General features: G+C 46.9%; 1 long non-coding RNA gene across 2 annotated transcripts; it reads left to right on the top strand.

Annotated features, from left to right (window-relative positions):
* On the top strand, positions 1-4,285 carry LOC139063884 (uncharacterized). Of its 2 annotated transcripts, XR_011517182.1 has the most exons (4): positions 1-3,093; positions 3,178-3,235; positions 3,311-3,380; positions 3,499-4,285. It is a non-coding gene; the product is annotated as an uncharacterized lncRNA (long non-coding RNA). The 2 variants fall into 2 exon arrangements; XR_011517181.1 differs by having other exon boundaries at positions 3,178-3,380.
* Positions 4,286-22,131: the final 17,846 nt, after the last annotated feature.

Here is a 22,131-nt window from a genome sequence, read left to right as displayed (position 1 = left end):
TACAATCCTGCGGTTTCCAGTAGCCCTAAGGTCTGTGATGATATTGAGAGGGTCTCGGTGTGTGTGGATGGACATTCCGACACCAGATCTCACTCCGGCTTCATTAGTTTAACGTGTGGTTCGCTATGTTTCTAATCATCAATCGTTTTCGGAACGTGACACCTGACATGACACTTTTCCACTACCTGGTGGAACGTTACAAATTCACTCGATCCTTTGTTGGATGAATTTTTAACAGTTGAGATATCCTTTGAGTTTTTTTTTCAGGTTACCTGCCTTCAGCCAGGGTCCTGTTACTAACTCACATTTTTAGGGACTACTAATCTGCTGATTTACATTTTAGTACTGATTTACATCTCTATCTTTTAATAGTTCTTTGTGTAGAGTGATTATGTTTGATTTCAGGGTTTAACTTGTTAAAATTTCCCTTACAGGGCTACAAGCACATTTGCCCTTCGTATGATTTTCTTTATATGAGCCTTTAATCAGTGCAGCCTGATGATTTTCACATATCAGTTAGGACTTAAGTTCTTTTATTTGTGTTTTCTCTGCATCACCTTTTCACATGACAGGTAGAACAGGGTGCAGAACATTTCTTTAGATAATTCACAAAATGCCATCACATGGTCCAAAAGGTACCCATAGATAGGTTTGTGATTATTTTCTTTGATTTGCATCAAACGCAATCTATCGTGTGGGCTGCCTCACTCTGTGTCTCCTTCTCCTGAGCTCGTCTGGCCTCCATTCTGTGAGGGTCGTCTTCACCTTACTCCACCTGGTTTCCTGCCGCATGGGGCTTCGGTCGTGGTTCGAGAGGTATCGAGGTCTTCGCTGGACTTCGCCTGCCCACATCACCTGCTCAGCTCCGTGTGGACACATGGGCTACCTTATCCTTTTGAAAATGCCTTTGCATTGTTGCTGATGAAATTGACTGCTATTGAAAAAGCTCTGCTTTCAAGATCTCCTAAGTGGATTACTTTACAATGATTTGCAACAGTTTTGCCTTAATCACCTAATCAGGATTTAATCCTTTCTTCACGGGACGTGGGGAGACGCTTCCCTTCTCCTGCCTTCATCTGGAACACTGTAATGTCTTCCTTCATGGGTACATCACGTTGTTGAGGTCACGATGTCAGGTGGTTTTCGCTTGACCACCATGTCGTCGTGAAAGGGGGAATTGTAACGTGAGGAAGTATGGGTTTTCTGTGTCAAAAGTTGTATTTGCCCGGCTGGGTCAAAGCTGGGTCACGCAGCACCTTCACCCACAGATTAAGACTTAAGCCGCCAGCAAGTCTGAAGGACTCCACAACATCCAACACCTGCATCTCCAGAAGAAGGACTTCACACACAGCCTAGTCATAATAAAACAGAGTCTTAAAGAGCAAGTAACGTCTAAATTAACTTTTTTTTACTGATGAACTGTATAAATGAGTGTCTAATAGTGATTTAAATGTGTGTATTCATTATTTTAGCATTTTGGTGCATTTTCTTTAAAAATTAAAAATTCTGCCTAAATACCACAGTATAGCGCCACCTTCAGCTTAAAACATAGAATTTGACTCATTTTGAATAAATTTTAGCCAATGGCTAAAGAGTAAGATACTACGTAAACCAGTAGAGTACTACGTAGCAGCTCTGTGTCAACGTTATAAAGCAACGAGCGTCTCGGCCACGCCTTGTGGCGAGTTGGGAGTTGGATTTGCAAGCGAGTGTAGGAGGTTAGCGGTAGTTCAGCATTAGCATATAGCATTAGCATATCCTAGTCTTTAGCGTAGCCTTTAGTGTTATACATACTTATTTAGTGTTAGCTTGGCTGTTGGATATTGTAGTTTAGTTAGTGTTTGGCTGTTAGTGTTATTAGGAAAGTAGTTCGGGTTTAGTGCTCCATATCGTGTTAGTATGCTGTGAGAAGGTGTAGTGTAGTATGGTTGCGGTGGCTCTGTGGGGTTGTACTCCTTTCCGCTGGACTTAGAAATTAGGCGCCAGTGGTTGCGCACAATCAGTGTCTGGAAAACATTCAGCTCCCACCTGGTGCTGTAGTTTGCAACCAGCATTTTACCCGCGATTCTGCACGTCTCCGTTTGAAGAGGGAGGCTGTGCCCACCGTGGCTCTACCGTGATTTTGATGCAGCCCACCGACTCTGCTCCCCCACCATGACGGGCTCCAGTCTGAGGTAAGTAAGCTAAATAAAAGTTAACATCTTCTAAAGACAATTTCCTACCTAAATGCAAAGTTTGCGAGACGTGGTTCACTCCATTTAGCTAATATCAGCCTGCACTGCCTTCGGGCAGATTTGTCAAGTTCACAAAATGTGGAACGGGATGTAAGGTTAGAATCAGCGGCGAATCGGAACATATCTCGAAGCCCTGGCCGACAAAACGGTCCACATGACTGTCAGGCTCAGAGAAAATTCGGGTTGCTTTTGTGTCAGTCGGCAATTCTGCAACAGTGACTCTTAACGCAGCACTAGTTGACAGACATCATTACAGCGTGAAATCCAGCACAGCGTGACCCGGTTCCGTGAGGAATTCTGTTTAGGAGGTCGCATTTCAGGCTCTCCACATCATATGTGACTGACTTTTACGTTATAATAACGATCACACACTAGGAATGTTATAAAGCGCCTATATAGGACAGTTTCTTTTGTATATTATCTGACTTTATAAACAACAATGTGCTTCTATTTTTTTTTTTCAGGCTAAATCTACCCAAGACATTGGCTGTCAGACTGATTTAGCTGCAAGAATGCACTTGTCCAGGCTGACGTGAAGCGTTACCCGTAGCAAAGGTGAATTATTTTTAATAATCTTCTATGTAAACATTTTATTATTACCTTCTAGTTTTAATTTGTTTTACAGATCGTTACACGTAATTTTATGCTCTTTTAAGCATTTATAAATGTGCTGCTTCTTTGTTTTTTATAGAGCTCACAGCTGCAGTGTGTCTTGTGACACAGGGACCATGACGGAAATTCATCTTCCAGAAAGTCCCAGAGCAGCGTCCACACCCCTGAAAAGACCAGGATGTGAGGTGTCTGCTGTTGATTCCAGCTTCCACCTCAGTGACACTGCAAGCTCAGTGAACTGTTCAAGGTAAAAAAAAATTAAAACATTTCAGAATTTTTAAGATATTAACAATTAAATAAACGTATGTGATTACATCATGACATCATGAAGGAGGCTACTGATTCTGGCCCTGTGACACTTGGTGGTGACGTGTGAGCTGATTCACCTGGTAAATAACTTTTACATTAAATATTTTGTTCTTTGCTATCAAAAGTAAATTAACTAATAACCTGCATTATTGCAGGACACTCAGCAAAATATGGACTCTACACCATGAGGCAGACACACGTTAATACTCTATAAGAGCACATAAGGTGAGCAACACCACAGATTATTATTATTACTGTACACTGTCCTGGATTTGTTTTCTTTCTGCATCTCATCATTAGCCTGGCTGATCACCTGATAACTCCTGTCATCTGGTTGTGACAGCATGAGGACGTCCTCACACACCTGTAACCTATCAGCTCATCTGGCAGAATAGAGAGAGAAGAGACAACACCACATCTCCTGTTCCTAGAAAGCCTTCAGCCATCCTTCGATGACTGAGAACCTCCATCAGCTCTGTCTCCTGTCTGCCTACAATTTTTATAATAAATATTGTGTTTGACAAGTTTTTTGTGCTGCCAAATATCTCATTTAGATTCCAGTTTTGATATTTTAATGGATATTTATAAATTACATTAATTGAATTATCACATTGCATGTTTAACTAGCTCTATTGTGATGAATTAAACTAGCACCTCATTGTTAAAAGCTCGTTTTAATTTCAAGCATGTTTAAGTATTTATGGACATGAACAAAAACAGGAAATATATAAATTGAGATTTATTTAATTAATATAACAAATAAGGGGGAAAGAGTAATTGAAAGGCACATTCTTCTGGAAGCTCCTGATCCTGACGACACCAGAGACCAGCTGCAGACACCAGAGGATCACCTGCAACCAAGAGCAGCTAGTATCAGTAAATAAATAATGAAATCAGGGCAGTTTTAGTGGGCTGAACACATTACAGAATGATTTTCTCATGGGATATTTTCATAACTTTATGCAGCAGACTGTCCTGGACAGCTGCTATCCAGCACGTTTCAGTGGTTTTCCTGCTTTAACAGGTTAGATTAGCTGTTAAGCAGCTCAGCTATTTGTTGCTGATTAAAACCAGGTGTGTTGAAGCAGATAAACCTCTAAAACATGCTGAATACTAGCTCTCTTGGGCCGTGGAGCAAAACCCTACAGCTAATCTGATGCTATGGATAATGGCTACTTACAATTCAGAGCTGGTTCTGTTGGGTCGGTTCCGGTAATTTCAGGCAACTCACAAGCTCAAAACAATAAGGCTCAGGTCCGCTTGTCTCCTCCAAATAGACTTGGTCCCTTTCTTCTCGAGTGTCTGGGTAAGGAGGGGGAGAAACGTCCTCCACTTCTAATGACTGCTCAGAGTGAAGGGAGCTAGCTTCGTCTAGTTAGCCATCGTCTTCGTCACTGCCGCGGTTCCGCCCTCTCGGTCCTCAAGGTAACGCCTACTAATGTTGCAGTTTTTAAAATTGATACGTGGGTGGAGTAAGACTCTGAGGGGGACATTACCACGTCTTTAAGCTTTCTTTGTTTATTAATGTTAAATAATCATTTGATCACTTTGCTCATTATAAATGTATTTTAATCAAATGAATGATTATTATGCTTTGGGTAATCATAATGAACTATAAAGAATCAGTATACTTAATTAAATAATGTTTTTGAAGATGTTTAGCGATGACCTTCACACCTGCTCATACAGGTCCGTATCCACAGTAACTTTAAAACACATTTGCTCTGACGCACTACAAGTTTGCTTTGGGAAGAGAAGTGGTTTCGGTAAGAACGAGAGTAAGTTTGGATGAGAGCTGGAGTGCGGAACGAACGCCACGGGGAAAGGAGCCCTGCAGGCTCCTGTTCTCCCACCACGCTATTTCTGTCAAGCCAGACAGAATAGCTGAAATGCAACCCGCTAACGCAGACTCGTCCCAGAGTCTTTTGATTTCTGAGTTAATTTAAACTTGAGAAAGCGCATCTGCCTAAACGCTTCAGCAATGTGTACCGAGGTCAACCCTGGACTGGACCGTCGCATACCTTTGTCTCCTGTGCCAGCCAAGGTGTGACCTGGATAAACATCCTCCGAGGTCCGGATCTAAAAGGGGGTCCTAAGTACAGTGAGGCAGAACACGATAGATAGCGTTCTGATGCTGTTTTTCTAATAAGAACTAAAGTTTAATTGCAAAACATCATTTTTCACTCAGTTCACCTTTTCTCTCCCTGAAGCAATCTCAGACACCTGCATGCACGCATTCATAATTCCATCATCCTCAAATTTTAGCACATCCAACACAAGGTCTATTTGAGCAAGCTTAAAATATCAACTGTTAAAGATTGTCCAAAAAGGTTGCCAATGTTGATTGTCTTTTCCTATGTTTGTCATTTCAAATCGTTAGTTTAAATTGAAGAAATAAATCTCTTAAAATTTAAACTTGCCTTTTCATTTAAGTGAAACACAGACAAGCGGATACGATCGTCAGTTTATCGATGAAAAAAACCTTCTTATCTCTATAACATTTGGTTATTAATTTGTTAAAATTAATATTCCAGATTATTATGTAGAATGGTTCATCTTTCATAAAAGAGCCAACAACCATTACGCTACAACAGCAATTTAAACTACTAATTTCAAAATAGAAAGGAAGAATTAAAACAAGGGAAAGAAAATAATTAGTATTACCAGGCTGGAGCTTACCAAGGTAAGGTGGACCCACTGGAGGTTCTAGCAACACAAACTAAATACCAAAAATCACCCGAAGCACCAGTGAACAGTCACACAGATGTGAAGGAGGGCCCACACCAACTCGCACACAGAAGAACGTTGGTTAAGTATTGTAACCCCAGATTCTATGAGTCTAGTCGCAGCCCTTAAGCGAGCTGCTATTGGAAGGGTGATCTCAGCATCAGCCATTCATGAAGAGCTTAAATGTACGCCCACCACGTGGGCACCCCTTGTGGGTTATATAAGTGGAGCGACTCCACTGTTCGCCTACGATGGCTCTTATCCTAACAGAACCAGTGGGGCCAAGCGGCTTAAGGGCTGCGACTAGACTCATAGAATCTGGGGTTACAATACGTAACCAACGTTCTATTTCGTCTAGTCTTAGCCCTTAAGCGAGCTGCTATTGGAATAATGCGCAGCTGGATGGGTTTACGCCACACTGGTTAGCTCAACCAATGGACACACCCAACATGTCTCCTTTTAGTGGGGGTAGCTCAGCCTCAGCCCAGGGCTTAAAAGGCTGAGGCAGCCAGAGAGAAGAGTGGGGCCCCCACTAAAAATATCATCCACAAGAGGATGAAATTCATTCAAGCAGGGCTGATGAGGTGCCATTATGCGTTCACTCAGCCTGCTGAGGTCCAAGCACTGAACGAATGATGGATCCTGAAGACACATCTCGTAAATAATAACGAGTAAGGGAACAGGGTGAAGCCAATGAAGCAGCCTGACAAATGACTGCCATTGACACACCACTGTGGGGCGCCACAGAAGAGGAAATCCCTCTGGCTGAGTGAGCCCTGAGTGTCTCAGGAGGATCCAGCCCCAATGATGTGTAAGCGAGTGAAACGGCGTCACATAGCCAGAGTCAAAGGCGCTGGGCCAACAGCGCGTGCCCAAGGGAAGACTCCCTGTAGTGCATAAACAGGCTTTATGAGCGGCGAATCCCTGAAGTGCGTGACACATATCGTGAGCGCGCGCACCGGGCAGAGAAAAGGGGAAGCCGCCTCCTCCTCAGAATTATGGGGAGGAGGAAAAAGTCCAGCCAATGAAATTGACCTGGATTTGAAGGAAGTATTAATGTTTTTTTGGGCACAAAGGCTGGGTTGGGGCAGAAAACAGCAGACCCGCCATCTGCCCGGATCCTGAGGCATGCAGGAGCCACTGAGAGGGCGGTCAGGTCGCTCACCCTCTTGACTAATGCCAGTGCCAGCAGCAAGGCAGAACCACCGTTAGATCCCACTGGGGAATTAGCGGACGGGACACAGGTCTGTTCCTCCTGACACCTTTTAGAAAACGTTTTGTGAGGGGATGATTGAAAACAGACCTATCACCAAAACCCTGGTGACAGGATGAGATAGCTGCAGCATATATTTTAATAGTGCTGAATGCGAGGCCCCTGTCCATCAGTATCTGCAGAAACGATAGGACATCCGCCAGCTGGTAGGAGAGCGCTTGAACATTCCGCTCTGCGCCCCAGTTCTAGAAAGCTGCCTATTTAGCAGTGTAAGATGCAACGGTAGAGGGCGCCTGCGCACTCTGAATCGTGGTGACCACACCATGCGGCAGCCCAGAAACCCTGAGCGTGACCGCTCAGCGGCCAGACCCACAGCCGATGGCCTATTTCCGGAGGATGTTTGATTATCCCATCCGCCTGGGGAGAGGCGTCCTCCCTTCGCGGGAGTCTCCACGGGGAGCCGGACAGTAGCGCTTGCAGGTCCGGAAACCATGACGCGGACATGCGTCTGGGAGCCAAATTACCGAGAGCTGTTCTGACAGAACTCGGTCCAGGAGACGGGGAATCAGAGGGACTGGTGGAAACGCATAAAGGAGCGCTCGAGGCCTGGGCCGGTGTGAGAATGCGTCCGCTCTGATCGGGGGGTGGTCCCGGAGACTCAGGGAAAACCACAGGCGACACTGAGCGTTTTCGCGAGCCGTGAACAGATCCACAGACGGTTTCCCGAACCTTATCCAGATCTGTGATATCAGTGCGGGATGCAGACGCCAGTCGGAGTCACGGGGACCCCCTTCTCGACAGGATGTCTGCCGCTACATTCAGGATCCCCGGAATGTAGGTGGCACAGCAGGTGGACATGTGCCCAACACAGTAAATATGTGGCTATGCGCAATAGAGGGGGAGGGGGATCGAACTCCCCCTTGGCGATTTATGTAGGCTGCCGCCACCTGGCTGTCTGTGTGAACTTCGACATGACGGCCATCGAGAAGGGCAGTGAAGTGTCTGAACACATTCCTCACTATCATAAGCTCCAACACATTTATGTGCTCGTGCGTGTGGGAGGGCCAGCGATCTGGCGCGTATGGGACAAGCACGTGCCCTCCACCCCAGACAGTGACGCATACGTAAACACAGATACGTGTGACGCAGGACGTCCGATGGGAATCCCGTGTGAGATGATGCAGGGATTCCCCCAGTGAGCGAGGTCCCCGCCCACTGAGGGGGGAACCCTCAACATACGTCTCTTCTGACGCATCGGGTGTACCCGGAGGCAGATGAACCAACTTTGCAGGCGCCTTGAGTGCAACAACCCTAGCAGCACCACCGAGTGGGCTGCAGCCATCATGCCCAGAAGTCTCATGACCAACAGGGCTCTCACGATCTTGCGGGGTTGCACGCGGGAGATCACCGTGGTGAGATCTGCCGCTCTCACCGGCGACGAACGTGCTCTCATTAGGGAGGCGTTCAGCTCCACCCCGAGAAACATAATCGACTGGGATAGAAGAATGGAGTTCTTCCCCCAGTTTATAGAAAACCAAAGGGTTGACAGATGCTCTGTTAAATTCCTGGTTTGCTCTGACGCCCCGCCTTCAGACCGGGCGCATCGGAGCAGATTGTCCCGGTAAAATAAAACCCTCGTTCCCGCCGTGCGCAGTGGCTGCAGCGCGGTCTCCAGACATTTGGAGAAAGTGCGCTGGGCTAGCGAGTAGCCGAAGGGAGGCATTCGTGCGCGCGTTCCGACAGCGGACGTGTGCTCGAGGTCACGTGAGCAACGCCTGAGGATTGGTTTCGCGCCCTTACCGTCGTCGCTCGTACCAGAGAACTGGGAGCGACCCATGGAGGGCTGTGCTCGAAAGGGCGAGTGTGAAACAGCTGGAAGAGGCTGATCCGCACCGCAGAGCGTGGAGTCCAAGGATGAAGGACGAGTGGGAGCTGGGCCCGTGCACGGGAACGACAAAGTGCCAGCGGATGGAGCTGCGCAATGTGCGCGCTTTGCTCGTGGTCGCGACAGCGCCATGACATCCCGTCCCACCCAACGTTGTGGGGGAAGCGGGATGAGTCGGTCCTGGCCGTAGGCTGGGGGTGGTGCGCAAATGGAGCGCACCCTTACAGCTAACCGTATAACATGACCGAGTCCGACTGTGTGAACATGCAGATGTGCTGCAGTGCTTGGTGCGGGGAACATCATGTGTGGGGATTCGGCAGAAGGTTCTGCAGAGGACTGTAGGATTGTGCTCTCGATGTGACGTTTTTTGGGTTTTATTTCAAAACCAAATCATTCACAGAGTTAACATTGCAGCCATAAGCACACACATTCCCCCCAACGAGTCGTTTTCGTGGTCGTTTTCGGCGAGTTTCCTGTGACTGAGAATGCCAAGGCTGTCTGCTGGCTCCTTCGGAACCGTTGGCTGGCTCCGCGGGGCGGGTCGTGCAGCTGGGCGCATGGAGTTTCCACGCCGTTCGTCCCATCCTCTGGGGGAACGGCCGGAGTGCGAGGCTGACCGAGAGTGGACCAGGTGTCGCACCGTGGCTGAAAGTTCAGCCGCTGAGCCCTCTAGATGACGCTCGTAAGATGGAGAGAACGTCAGAGGTGATGTGGCCTTCCAGCATCTCCCTGTGCAGGTGTTCAGGAATGGAGGGCAGGGCCGTGAGCCACAAGGCCGCTGGATAAGGGTCTGCCAGGCAGCAATGCGAGCAAAACCGGTGAGTACAGCAGCGCACAGATTGAGGATGGCATCAGCAGTTTTAGTAATGATGTTTTTTTGACTCGACAGGAGAGTCAAGCTCCTCCACCATTTTGGAAACGCCATAGGCGAGAAGGCGATGTTATTTCCTGCAGCGCCAGTCTGGAAGGCGCACTGGTGTGTGCGATCGGCGAGCCGCCTCAGCAGCTGGTTGTGCTTAGCGGGAACTGCTCGCGGTCCAGTGAGGTGGTTCTTGACGCCACACAGCGAGGCCAAGTCCGGCTCCAGTGGGGGAACGGATGGCCAGCCCAGGTCGGAGAAGCCCTCGACCTTGGTAATGGGCGCATATGTGGAAATTGGCGCCTCGAGCCTGGCAGGCTCGGAGAAGGCGGCGGACCAGCAGCTCATGGCAGCGGGGAAGCGCGGCCAGACGGGTTCTGGACGGCGCGTCTGTGTTGCCCCGAAAATTCCCGCCAATTCATCTGCCTCAGGGGAGCCGGTTCTGGAACGGCTAGCCGCTTGCGGGTCGCAGCCGCGGAGATGATGGCGGGCAGCTCCTGGAGCAGTGTTCCAACTGCTGGCAGGGAGGAGCGAGAAGCCACTGGGGCAGAAGTACCCGCTGAGCAAGGCTCGTCGACCTCCGTGTTGTACAGGAGGGAATAATGCCTGCGGCAGCCAGCCTCGTCATGCTCCTCACGAGGCTCGTCGACCTCCGTGTTGTACAGGAGGGAATAATGGCTGCGGCAGCCAGCCTCGTCGTGCTCCTCACGAGGCTCGTCGACCTCCGTGTTGTACAGGAGGGAAAAAGGGCTATGGCAGCCAGCCTCGTGGTCGACCTCCGTGTTGTACAGGAGGGAATAATGGCTGCGGCAGCCAGCCTCGTCGTGCTCCTCACGAGGCTTCTCGACCTTCGTGTTGTACAGGAGGGAAAAAGGGCTATGGCAGCCAGCCTCGTGGTCGACCTCCGTGTTGTACAGGAGGGAATAATGGCTGCGGCAGCCAGCCTCGTCGTGCTCCTCACGAGGCTTCTCGACCTCCGTGTTGTACAGGAGGGAAAAAGGGCTATGGCAGCCAGCCTCGTGGTCGACCTCCGTGTTGTACAGGAGGGAATAATGGCTGCGGCAGCCAGCCTCGTCGTGCTCCTCACGAGGCTTCTCGACCTCCGTGTTGTACAGGAGGGAAAAAGGGCTATGGCAGCCAGCCTCGTGGTCGACCTCCGTGTTGTACAGGAGGGAATAATGGCTGCGGCAGCCAGCCTCGTCGTGCTCCTCACGAGGTTTCTCGACCTCCGTGTTGTACAGGAGGGAAAAAGGGCTATGGCAGCCAGCCTCGTGGTCGACCTCCGTGTTGTACGGGAGGGAATAATGGCTGCGGCAGCCAGCCTCGTCGTGCTCCTCACGAGGCTTCTCGACCTCCGTGTTGTACAGGAGGGAAAAAGGGCTATGGCAGCCAGCTTCATCGTACTCCTCGCTGTCGATGACATCGTCCAGTCGGTAGGAGCCAGCCGGCTCCTGGCCGACGTTGAAGACCCATAACGCCTTGTCCAGCGAGTACGTGCCAGCCACCGGAATTTCCTCATCGGTGGAGGGGGTGAAGTACTCGACCCGGCGGACCTATTCAGCCACGGGCAGAGTGGCACAAAACGGGCACGAGGCCTGGGGGTCAAGGCCAGGCCAGCGTGGTGAGCCCTGAGACAGACCTCACATTTGGCGTGCAGGTCGCCGCTGGAGATGAAGCCGTCTGGCAGGCCGGGCAGGTCCTGGCGTCGCTGGACATGGTCGGTGAGTAGATTTTTCTTGTATAATTGCTCTTAAAGGAAGCTCTTAAGCTTGGCGTGAAGAGAAAACGGAGGCGAACAGTGGAGTCGCTCCACTTATATAACCCACAAGGCGTGCCCACGTGGTGGGCGTACATTTAAGCTCTTCATGATTGGCTGATGCTGAGATCACCCTTCCAATAGCAGCTCGCTTAAGGGCTAAGACCAGACGAAATAGAACCACTGCCACCACCCTTGGCTCCAGCCTGGACAAAACAAATGAAAGTTAAAAACCACAAAAAAATAAACTCTGTTAAAATGTACAATAGTGCTCCAGAATCCTCGTGCGTCAGAGGGGAGGAAGGATCTCCCTTTCCACTCCAACCAACACGCTGGGTGGGAGAACGTCTGGCGGCGGAGCACCAGCACTGGTTAAGATCCTCGTTATGCTCCGAGTGAGCGGCGGCCCAAACAGATCCCAATTTGGTCCGCTCCATCGAACCGCTCCTCGGTGGGGGGGGATCACAGCAGTGACTCAAAACACTGTCATAGCACCACAACACCTTGGGTCCTAAAAAGAGAAATGGTAATAAACCTTATTAACCCAAGAAAATATTCATACTGAGCATGCAGGGAGGGGGGGCGTGCCGCACAGACATACCACGCAGACAGCAATAGAGCTCCGGACCCCACGTGACTCTCAGTTAGTAGACGCCATTTTGGCAGGTAAAAAAATGTAAACAAACACATGAACGTGAACGGGATCAGCTTGGATTTTACTTCGTCGGAGTTTACTTCACACTTTAAAACCGAAGAAATCGTTTTATATAGTCAGAAATTAAATAGACTAAACATCTCCAACCCTTACCTTGCCCCTGGGATACTTTTTAAAAATGCCAGAAGCTGTCTGAGCGGACTTCTTACCGACCTGGCCGGGGAACCCCTTGGGATTCCCCCGGAGGAGCTGGCCTAAGTGGCTGGGGAGAGGGAAGTCGGGGCCTCTCGACGCTACTGCTCCCGCAACCCGACTCCGGATAAGCGGATGAAAATGGATGGATGGATGGACAAATAACATAGATTTACACATAAGTAGTTTAAATAGAGTGCTGTGCTGTTTGAATGTATAAACTGAACGCCAAGAGAAATCAATAGTTTGATTTTTTTTCCGTGAATAAAATAAATATGTCAGGCAGGAGTGTCTCAGGATCTGTCTGAGATCTGTCTCGGCGAGACAGATAATAGCAATCCAAAGTGCTTTTTATGTGTGATCTGACAATTGATCAACCATTGCTTAAAAATGAAATACCGCTTAGCCGGTTAATTGCTGTGATCATAAAACACGTAAACGGCAGCACGCAGAAATCACAAGGCAACGTTTTACGTGATGTTTACTTGCTGCTGTGAGTAATAAGACAGAAAAAGCCACGCCAAAATAAGTTTAGGAAGCCCACTAAGAATCGTAATAAAAGCATTTAAAATAAATACCATACACAGTTGAAGAAACGGTTTAAGCAGATGTGGAAAGAGTACTAAAATGTTGTACTTAAGTACAAGTATAATTACTTTCATGAAATTTTACTCAATTACAAGTAAAATTACCTGCCTCAAAATGTACTCAAGTAAAAGTAAAAAGTAGCTTATTTCAAATGTAGTCAGAGTAAAAGTTACTTAGTTACTTTTTTGACTGTGCAAGGACGGGCTCTTCGGAATAGTTAAAAAAAAGACAATGGGGTATAAATGTCAAAGTGGCCGTTTTTTTTATTAAATGAACAAATATGCATAGTGAAGTACAAAGGCAGTTACACTGCAAACTAGTAACATAAATTAGGTTATAGTCACAAGCCCATGACTTTTCTCTGAATGACACCCCCCCCCCCCCCCCCCCCGGCAGATCCTGATAGGCCTACCCAGTCTCTCAGCCTCTCCAGTAGCAGGTGATGGTCAACAGTATCAAAGGCTGCAGTCAGGTCCAGCAGGACCAGAACAGAACAGTCCCCTGCATCACTGTGAGTCAGAAGGTCATTAGAGACCCTAAGAAGAGCTGTTTCAGTAGAATGAGCTCTACGAAAACCTGACTGGAAGCTATCATAGATGTTATGTTCATCAAGAGCAGCTGTGAGTTGTTTAGCCACAACCTTTTCCAAGATCTTGGAGATGAACGGAAGTTTAGAGATGGGTCTGAAGCTGCTATGGAGAGAGGGGTCGAGACTCGGTTTTTTAAGAAGCGGGTGGATTACAGCTTTCTTAAAGTAAGCAGTGACCTGACCAGAAACCAGAGAAGCATTAATTATAGAGAGCACGCTGGGACCGATGGACTGAAAAGCACTTTTAAACAAAGATGAGGGTAAAATGTGATGACTGTTGCTTGACTTGCTCCGCCCCAGCCTCTGCCATCTGGTCAAGGTGTCTTCTCATATTGATCAAACCTGTTGAATGACAAATACATAACACATATTTAATATATCTGGCAATTAAGTTTTGATAGAAGATGCAACAAGAATTGCTTTTAGTAATACATGCCTTACAAATACTATAATTTGTGTCGACAGACTCGTATAATTGAACTTTAAGTATGTTGACAGGATTGAAATGAATAAGAAACAGATTAAGGTATGATATTAAATTATTAAAAATTACCTGCTTCAATGATATTGTGCCTCTCAGTCCAGGTGGTCTTGAACTTTGGAAGAAGGATTGCAGCAGCGTCTTCCATCATCTCGCCAGAGTGCTTTTGGACACCATCCTGAATGGCTCTGAAGAGTGGCAGACACATCTTGGAGACAGTCTCCAGTCTGCTGAGCTTTTCTTTTAGCTGGAAGATCACTTGAGGGGCGGGACTAGGAAGCTCAAAAATGACCAATCAGAAAAAAAGGAAATCCCGACTGTACCACTCGACGTGGTAGATTTCTAGTTGTAGTAAAAAAAATAGCATCTGACAATGGTGCAAACATCTTTTATTTTTTAGAAGAAATGCTTTTAGCGCTTCTACTTGTGGTTTTAAAGACATCTGTGTCATTTAGACCAGAGGAAAGAGCCGCAGCGAACTCCGTCTTCGTTGTTTATGAGAAATTGAGCATCGCCGTGTATGACGTGAATTAAACAGGAGTCTGGCAGGCCAGGCTATCTTTCTCGTACCATTAGCGCCTATTTTCTTCTCCTACCCATCATTCATTGCACTGTAAGGTCACTGAACACATGCTTCACACTAAGAAGTTCAACTCACCTGTTGACCCCTCAGACATCCCTGCATTAATCCTTCTCACAAGCTTTGATCTTCTTAAGTGATCCTCCAGTCATCCGAATAGTCAGTTAGTGTTTCTTATCCTTTCCTTCGTACCCCGTAACACTCTCGTAACTTAAGCACTCAGTTATTCTGGTGCGCGCCGCCGCCTTCAGCGTCGGCAGCACTTCCGTGTTTGGGTCTTACAGTATAGACATATATACATAGACACTTCATTAAGCGCTGGATCGATCTCGAGCGCGTTAAGACGCTTCTACATATGTATATGTTTATACTCTCGTCTCTCTTCTCTGTGGTTGTGTCTGAATCCAGTGCGAACCGTGCCGACACAGTATTTTGCAATGTTGTTTTTTTTACTTGGTAACGGATAAGATAAAAAATGTAGCGAAGTACAATACTTACAAAAAACAATACTTAAGTAAAAGTAAAATTACAGATTTTAAAATCTACTTAAAAAGTATAAATGTGCAAAAAATCTACTCAATTACAGTAACGCAAGTAAATGTAATTCGTTACTTCCCACCTTTGGGTTTAAGTACCTGATATGAAGCGGTCACTGCATAAGTGAAATCCTTTACTCTCGGGGTCCCACAGTTTCATTTAAGCCCGGTCACTAGCACGTTTTATTACAACGATCCAACGTTTGCGGCGCTCCAGATCTTGGGGGATCCTGTAGAAGGATCTTCCCTTGACTTGTCCCCGTCTGTTCTGGCATCCTGGGGCACAACAGGAATGGACCATATTTCCCGTGTGAGATTTATGACAACAAATAGTCTAGCTGCAGGCTTCTGCCTGCCAAAATGGTGCCGTTTCGATTTGAACTGTTGCATGCTGGGAGAAGTGACGTCAACTCCCGGAGCTCTATAGATCACCTAGAAGGCAAGCACGCTTCTTTTCCAACAGCACGCGGTAGCGTTACAGCTTTCGTCAGGCTTCCAAATGTCGCCTCTGTCTGTATATAGCCTATATCAGTTATCACCAATTTTTTTAACAGCTGATCAGAATACTCATCGCGATCCACACGCATCTAGCTTACGCTGCCACGGTTCCAAAATACAGCTTCTGTTTGGGTAGTGCAGCTACTTCCGTAAACAAGGAAGGAATAGGAAACACTGCCCGAGTCTGCTATTTATACCCACAGCGCCCCTACTGGTGACTGGCGGGGTAAGGTGTTATTTATTAGGAGCAGATTACCTCATCCTGCTACATATATATATATATATATATATATATATATATATATATATATATATATATATATACCGTAAATCCTCTAATACAGTCCCGGGCCTGTATTTGACTCAAGCTCATCAAGCTCCAGGTCTTTATTGGAAGGAGGGCCAGTATTAGAGGCAGGCCTCTATTTCTATTTGAGCAAAATGAATAATGTTCGCTGGAGTTTTTGACAATTAAAATTGCGCCCACATTTTCAAAGTTAAACACATTTCTTTTAACAACCGTAGTTTCTGCTTCAGCCATCTCCCCCCTCCCCTGCTTCAGCCATCTCCCCCCTCCCCCTGCTTCAGCCATCTCCCCCCTCCCCCTGCTTCAGCCATCTCCCCCCTCCCCCTGCGCAGCGGCCGCAAACTCACTGATGCACCTGCAGCCTCTCGGAGTTCCTGCTGCTCTAAACATTAAAATAATTATTTCATTTTCTGTTCCTCACTTCTGATGACCTTCAATGGTGTCTGTTTGTTGCAACCACCAGGTACAAAAACTAACTTGTTTTTATTTGACTGTTTTTCTGTCCTGTCTGTTTATTATCTTCCTGCATCTCCTCTCAATCCTAAAGAAAAACTGCTACCTGGGTTCATATATATTCACCTCATGAGTTACCTTTGAACTGCAGTTCTAAAAGATCTACCGACCGCAAAAACAGCGGAGCGCTCACTGTTTGGCGGCCGTATCAGTGATCAGTGCGTCGGAGGACAAGGTGATGCGCGCAGCGCCCCGCTCCACAGCATGCAGCGAAACGCATCAGGCGCAAAATAAAAGACAGAAAACATTAAAGGAAATGAACTGACATGAACGATCGCGTGTTAAATTAGTTTTGAGGTGGCGACACCTGATTGTTACTGTGGCCGTGCTCAGGAGGCAGATCTACCGACCGCGAAAACAGCGGAGCGCTCCCTGCTTGGAGGCCGCATCAGTGATCTGTGCGTGGGAGGACAAGGTGAAGCGCCCCACTCCACAGCAGCGATACACATCAGGCGCAAATAAAAGACAGAAAACATTAAAGGAAATGAACCGACATGAACGATTGCGTGTCAGTACCTACGGTCTGGCCTCCCAGAGGAGGTGGAGGCGGAGGCAAGGGCCCACATCGCCAGCGAGGGTGGTGACGTCAACAACGCCACCCTCGTGCTGAGCCGGTGGAAGGTCCAGTTTGGGACGTAGCGCAGGAGCTTGTCACCTGCTGACAGCAGGCTGCTGTCTTTTCCGAGGGCTGCATCTTGCCGGTCATTATCACGTGACAGCGACTAGTCGACGACAGGCATAAAAAGTCACTATAGTGAAGTTGACTAGTTCATACACCCCCTACTGCTGCTCTCCAGAGTGTTCTGCAGCATAATCAGCACGTTCTCTCTGAACTTGATAGTGTAATGACCTGGCTGGGGTTGTAAGCCAGGTGCATTCTGGGTATTGTGTTATACGTGTTTCCTATCGTTCTGCTAGTTCCTATGTGTTGATTTGCATGTTGTGTGAGTGTTATGTAAGCCACAGGGAAGGTGATGTGTGTTCTGTGGAGCGGGTTGAATTAGCATGGTTAACTGACACCGTGACTCTGTGTGGTAGGAGCGTGATAGAGGATCGTGTCTGTAGCGTTACAAAGCGTTGAAGAAAAAGCCTAATAAAGGTCTGTGTGAACCTCTATTGCCTCCTGCTGGTTGATTTGGTGACTATAACCCTGCCGTTGAGACGCTCATACTTGCTTGTTACCACATTCCACCTGGCCACAATAAGAGACCGGCCATTATTCAAAATCTCAAGGCCAAAACTCAAATCTGAGGTTCAAGATGGCGCCGGTGTACGTGGCAAGCCGTCTGTCTCCTGTCGGATATTTTATCTTTTTATTATTTTTAAGTGTTTTCGTGTGTAATGTGACTTTGTTGCTGACTTATGACCGAGAGGCTCTTCTAGAACTTCGATCAGCTGCTGGCCTGGTGAAACCGGGTGCTTGGACGGGCTGGAGGAGTTGCGGTTTTTCGTCCTCCTGCCAGTGCCGCTCGGCTCCACTACTTGTGCCTCGGCGGCTCCTGGATCGGGCTAACTGGAGGAAGCGTCGTAGGGGTCATGGAAGGCGTGGTGGACGGCGGGTGAGACTACGGTCCAAGCTGTCACGGTCCCGTAGGGAGCTTGCTGAGCTGACGGGTATCAGCTGTCATCTTGTGGCGCCATCACGCCTGTTGGAGACAGCTCCGTCCTGCCTCGTGCCGTTGGTGGGGTTTGAGGAGGAGACTGCGCACCCGCGCTTTCGTCCAGTGTCTCGGTACCGATGGAGGGGAGTCAACCCAGCGAATCTCCACCCGGTGACCTGTACGGGGGTAGCATCCACGTCCCTAGGCTTAAACAGCGCTGAGCCGACGACTCCACATCTCACACGGCTAGGTCTGGTCAACGCCAGGTCGGTAATGAATAAAACTTTCATTTTGAAAGACTTCTTTGTTGCACAGGGGTTGGAACTCCTGTGCATATGTGAGAGCTGGCTTCCTATGGGAGATTCGAGTGCTTTACTGGAACTGCTACCAGTGGGTTGTAGCTGTTTTAATGTCCCGAGGTCTTCTGGCAGAGGCGGTGGACTGGTTGTCGTGTATAAATCTCACTTCAACTGTAAACAGCTTATTCCATCAAATCCTCCTTCCAGCTTTGAAATGTGCCTGTTTTAACTTGGCCCACCTCCTCTGTTGCTCGTGGCATTGATATATCGTCCTCCTAAATTTGATGTGGACTTTTTAAAGGACTTCTCTGGCCTCCTGTCTGTAAACATGCTAAAGTATGATCATGTTTTGATTCTTGGTGATTTTAATATTCATGTGTGTTGCCCTGATAAGCCATTCGCCAAAGACTTTTTACATCTGTTGGGCTCCCTTAATCTGTCACAGTGGGTCCTGGGTCCTACTCATGTGCAGGGACACACCTTGGATTTAGTGATGTCTATTGGTCTCTCTGTTGCTGGTGTAGAGATACTGAGCCTGGTTTTTTCTGATCACTCACCCATTTTATGTGATTTTAACTTGCCCTGCATGCCTGCTGTGGCTTCCTCTCATGTGAGATTCCGTCGTGTTTTAAATGCAGCAAAGGTTATTGAGCTTGGTGAGCTCCTATGTGCAGAAGGAAGTGAGCTACACACAATGTCACTTAATGCAGAGGAGCTTACACTCCAATTTGACAGTATTTGTAAAAACATTTTGGATAAAATTGCACCTCTTAGGATTAGAAAGAAGAGGCCTAGGCCAGAACCATGGCTCTCTGATGATGTTCGGGCCTGCAGGCAATCCTGTAGGAGGGCAGAAAGGAAATGGAAGAAAGACAGACTCCAAGTCTCTCGTGAGATATTCAGAGAATCTTTGTTTAGCTACCAGCAAACTCTTAAGGAAGCAAGGGTGAAGTTCTTTGCTGATATCGTGGAAAAAAATTCTCATGATCCACGCACTCTTTTCTCCGTAGTAAATTCGCTACTTGAGTTCTCTGATTCTAGCGCTTTGCCTCCCACAGTTGAAACTTGTAATGACTTTCTTCACTTTTTTGTTGATAAGGTTACATCTATTCGAGCTGCCATTACAAACTCACCATCTGACTCTCTACTCCCAGAGCCGCTCCAGGCTACACTGGAAACATTTGAGACTGTTACATTATCAGACTTGGAAAAACTGGTCGCTCAGCTCAAACCTTCTGGCTCTCCTTGTGATGTGCTGCACCCTAGAATTTATAAAGAACTCTTTCCAGTGATAGGCCCTTTGCTGTTGGCAATCATAAATGGCAGTCTTACTTCTGGTATGGTTCCGTCCTCGTTTAAGAAGGCTGTTATTCATCCCATGTTAAAAAAGCCGGGGCTGGATGTGACAACCTTAGCTAATTACAGTCCCATCTCAAAACTCCCTTTTCTTTCCAAACTGCTGGAGAAGGTCGTGTATTCACAATTGGTTGCCTTTTTGGACACAAATGATTTATGGGAAACCTTTCAGTCAGGGTTCAGGAAAGGTCACAGCACTGAATCTGCTCTTTTAATGGTTTTTAATGACACGTTTTTAGCCTGTGACATGGACAATGATGTTGTTCTGCTATTGCTTGACTTATCTGCAGCTTTTGATACAGTTGACCACGAAGTCCTTCTGGACCGACTACAGCATTGGGTAGGGATAACTGGGCAGGCCCTCCAATGGCTTCACTCTTATCTTCAAGACAGGACATTTAGTGTTCAGATGGGTGAGGTAACGTCACCCAGCGTGAAACTTCATTGGGGTGTGCCACAGGGCTCTGTCCTTGGTCCTCTCCTATTTGCAGTTTATTTGCTTCCTCTTGGAGTCCTCCTTCGCCAGCATAATATGAAATTTCATTTCTTTGCTGATGACTGCCAGATCTATCTCCCTCTTCAACGTGGGGAGGATAGATCTGTTTCTCCTTTACTGGATTGCTTGAAGGACATAAAGTGCTGGATGGCTTCTAATTTTTTACACCTAAATGAGAGCAAAACGGAAGTTATAATACTTAGTCCTGGCAGAAGAAATGGCTCTGGTGCTGATATTGACCTTGGCCCATTGACACCCTATGAAAAGAAAATGGTCAGTAATTTGGGGATTAAAATCGACTCAGCACTTAATCTTGACACTCATGTAAATACAGTGGTGAGGTCCTGTTTCTTTAACCTGAAAAGACTATCCAGGATCAGGCCTCTGCTGTCCAGAGCTCATCTGGAGTCTGTGTTGCATGCCTTTGTCCTGTCTCGGCTGGACTACTGCAACGCTCTGTATGCTGGTCTGGCCCAGTGCACGGTTGCACGGCTCCAGTTTGTGCAGAACTCTGTGGCTAGGTTCCTGACAGGCACTAGATGTCGAGAGCACATTACCCCAGTGCTGACTGCTCTGCACTGGCTCCCGGTAAAATATCGAGCTCAATTTAAAATCTTAACTCTCGTTTACAAGGCCCTCCAGGGCAGTGCCCCCCCCGTATATTATTGCGCTTTTGAACAGGTATGCTCCATCTCGGGCTCTTCGCTCAGCCGAGCAGGAACTTCTGGTGGTCCCCCGGTCGAAGTTTCGATCGAGGGGTAGTCGTGCTTTTTCTATTTTTGCTCCAACTCTGTGGAACGAATTGCCACTGAGCATTAGACAGGCTCCATCCCTTCAAGTTTTTAAGTCTCGTTTAAAGACTCATTTTTATCTGATTGCGTTTCAGCGCTAGGGTCACTTGAATTGCCCTAACATTATGGTTTTAACTATTCTTCTTTTTATATCGGATGCTTGATTTTATTTTGTCTGACATTTGTTTTTTTAATCGATTGGTCTTATTCCAATATCTCTTATCTGTAATACTGTTTGCTTGCTATTTTATGATTTTATGTTTTTATCGTGCTTTTATGCCCATGTATTGAGAATGTTTTTCTTTTAATGATGTTGTTCAGCACCTTGGGCTTCGGATAATGTTGTAGAAGGTGCTATACAAATAAAATTTGATTGATTGATTGATTGATTGATTGATTATTCACCTCCGCTGACTCTGACATCGGCCAAAATTGGAGACCCGGCCTTTAATTGAATACCGGCCTGTATTAGAGGATTTACGGTGTGTGTGTGTATATATATATAAATATATATATATAAACGAAAAACACTTTAAATCTTTGAATGTTTTTATGATCTTGGACACAGGTACATTTATTACATATGTTTTATAACATCACAAATATATTTCAACACAGATGTATTTTTTCATATATATTCTATAATTTTACATGTGTATTATCACAAATATATTTCACAGCTCAGTGGTTCTTCATCACAATAATAATTAAATTTAAAGTGGTAATTGTGAAAAATTATTTACGTAATAATTAGTGTTATTATACAGATTTCGCATACATTTCTACTTTTGTATTCGCACTGAGCGGGAATCAAACCCACGCACTTCGACTCCCGGACAAAACAGTTTAAAAAAACACCGAGAAGAATGAGCAGCAACCGCAGTTCCTCGTTCCATTTGTTCCATTTGTGCCATAAGGTTGACCAATCAAATGGCCGGATTTGTTCCTTTCTTGAGACTGACGTTTTTGCCGACGAATCAGTGAGCTGGATTGTCACAGCCTGTCCGAGCGTCCGCCATTGCTCTGCATTGCTCTGCTCCGAGATCTGAGGGGT

This window comes from Nothobranchius furzeri, chromosome 18 (assembly GCF_043380555.1).
Source record: "Nothobranchius furzeri strain GRZ-AD chromosome 18, NfurGRZ-RIMD1, whole genome shotgun sequence".
Lineage (NCBI taxonomy): Eukaryota > Metazoa > Chordata > Actinopteri > Cyprinodontiformes > Nothobranchiidae > Nothobranchius > Nothobranchius furzeri.
The sequence above is the reverse complement of the archived record's forward strand: the minus strand, read 5'-3'. Positions and strand labels throughout refer to the sequence as shown.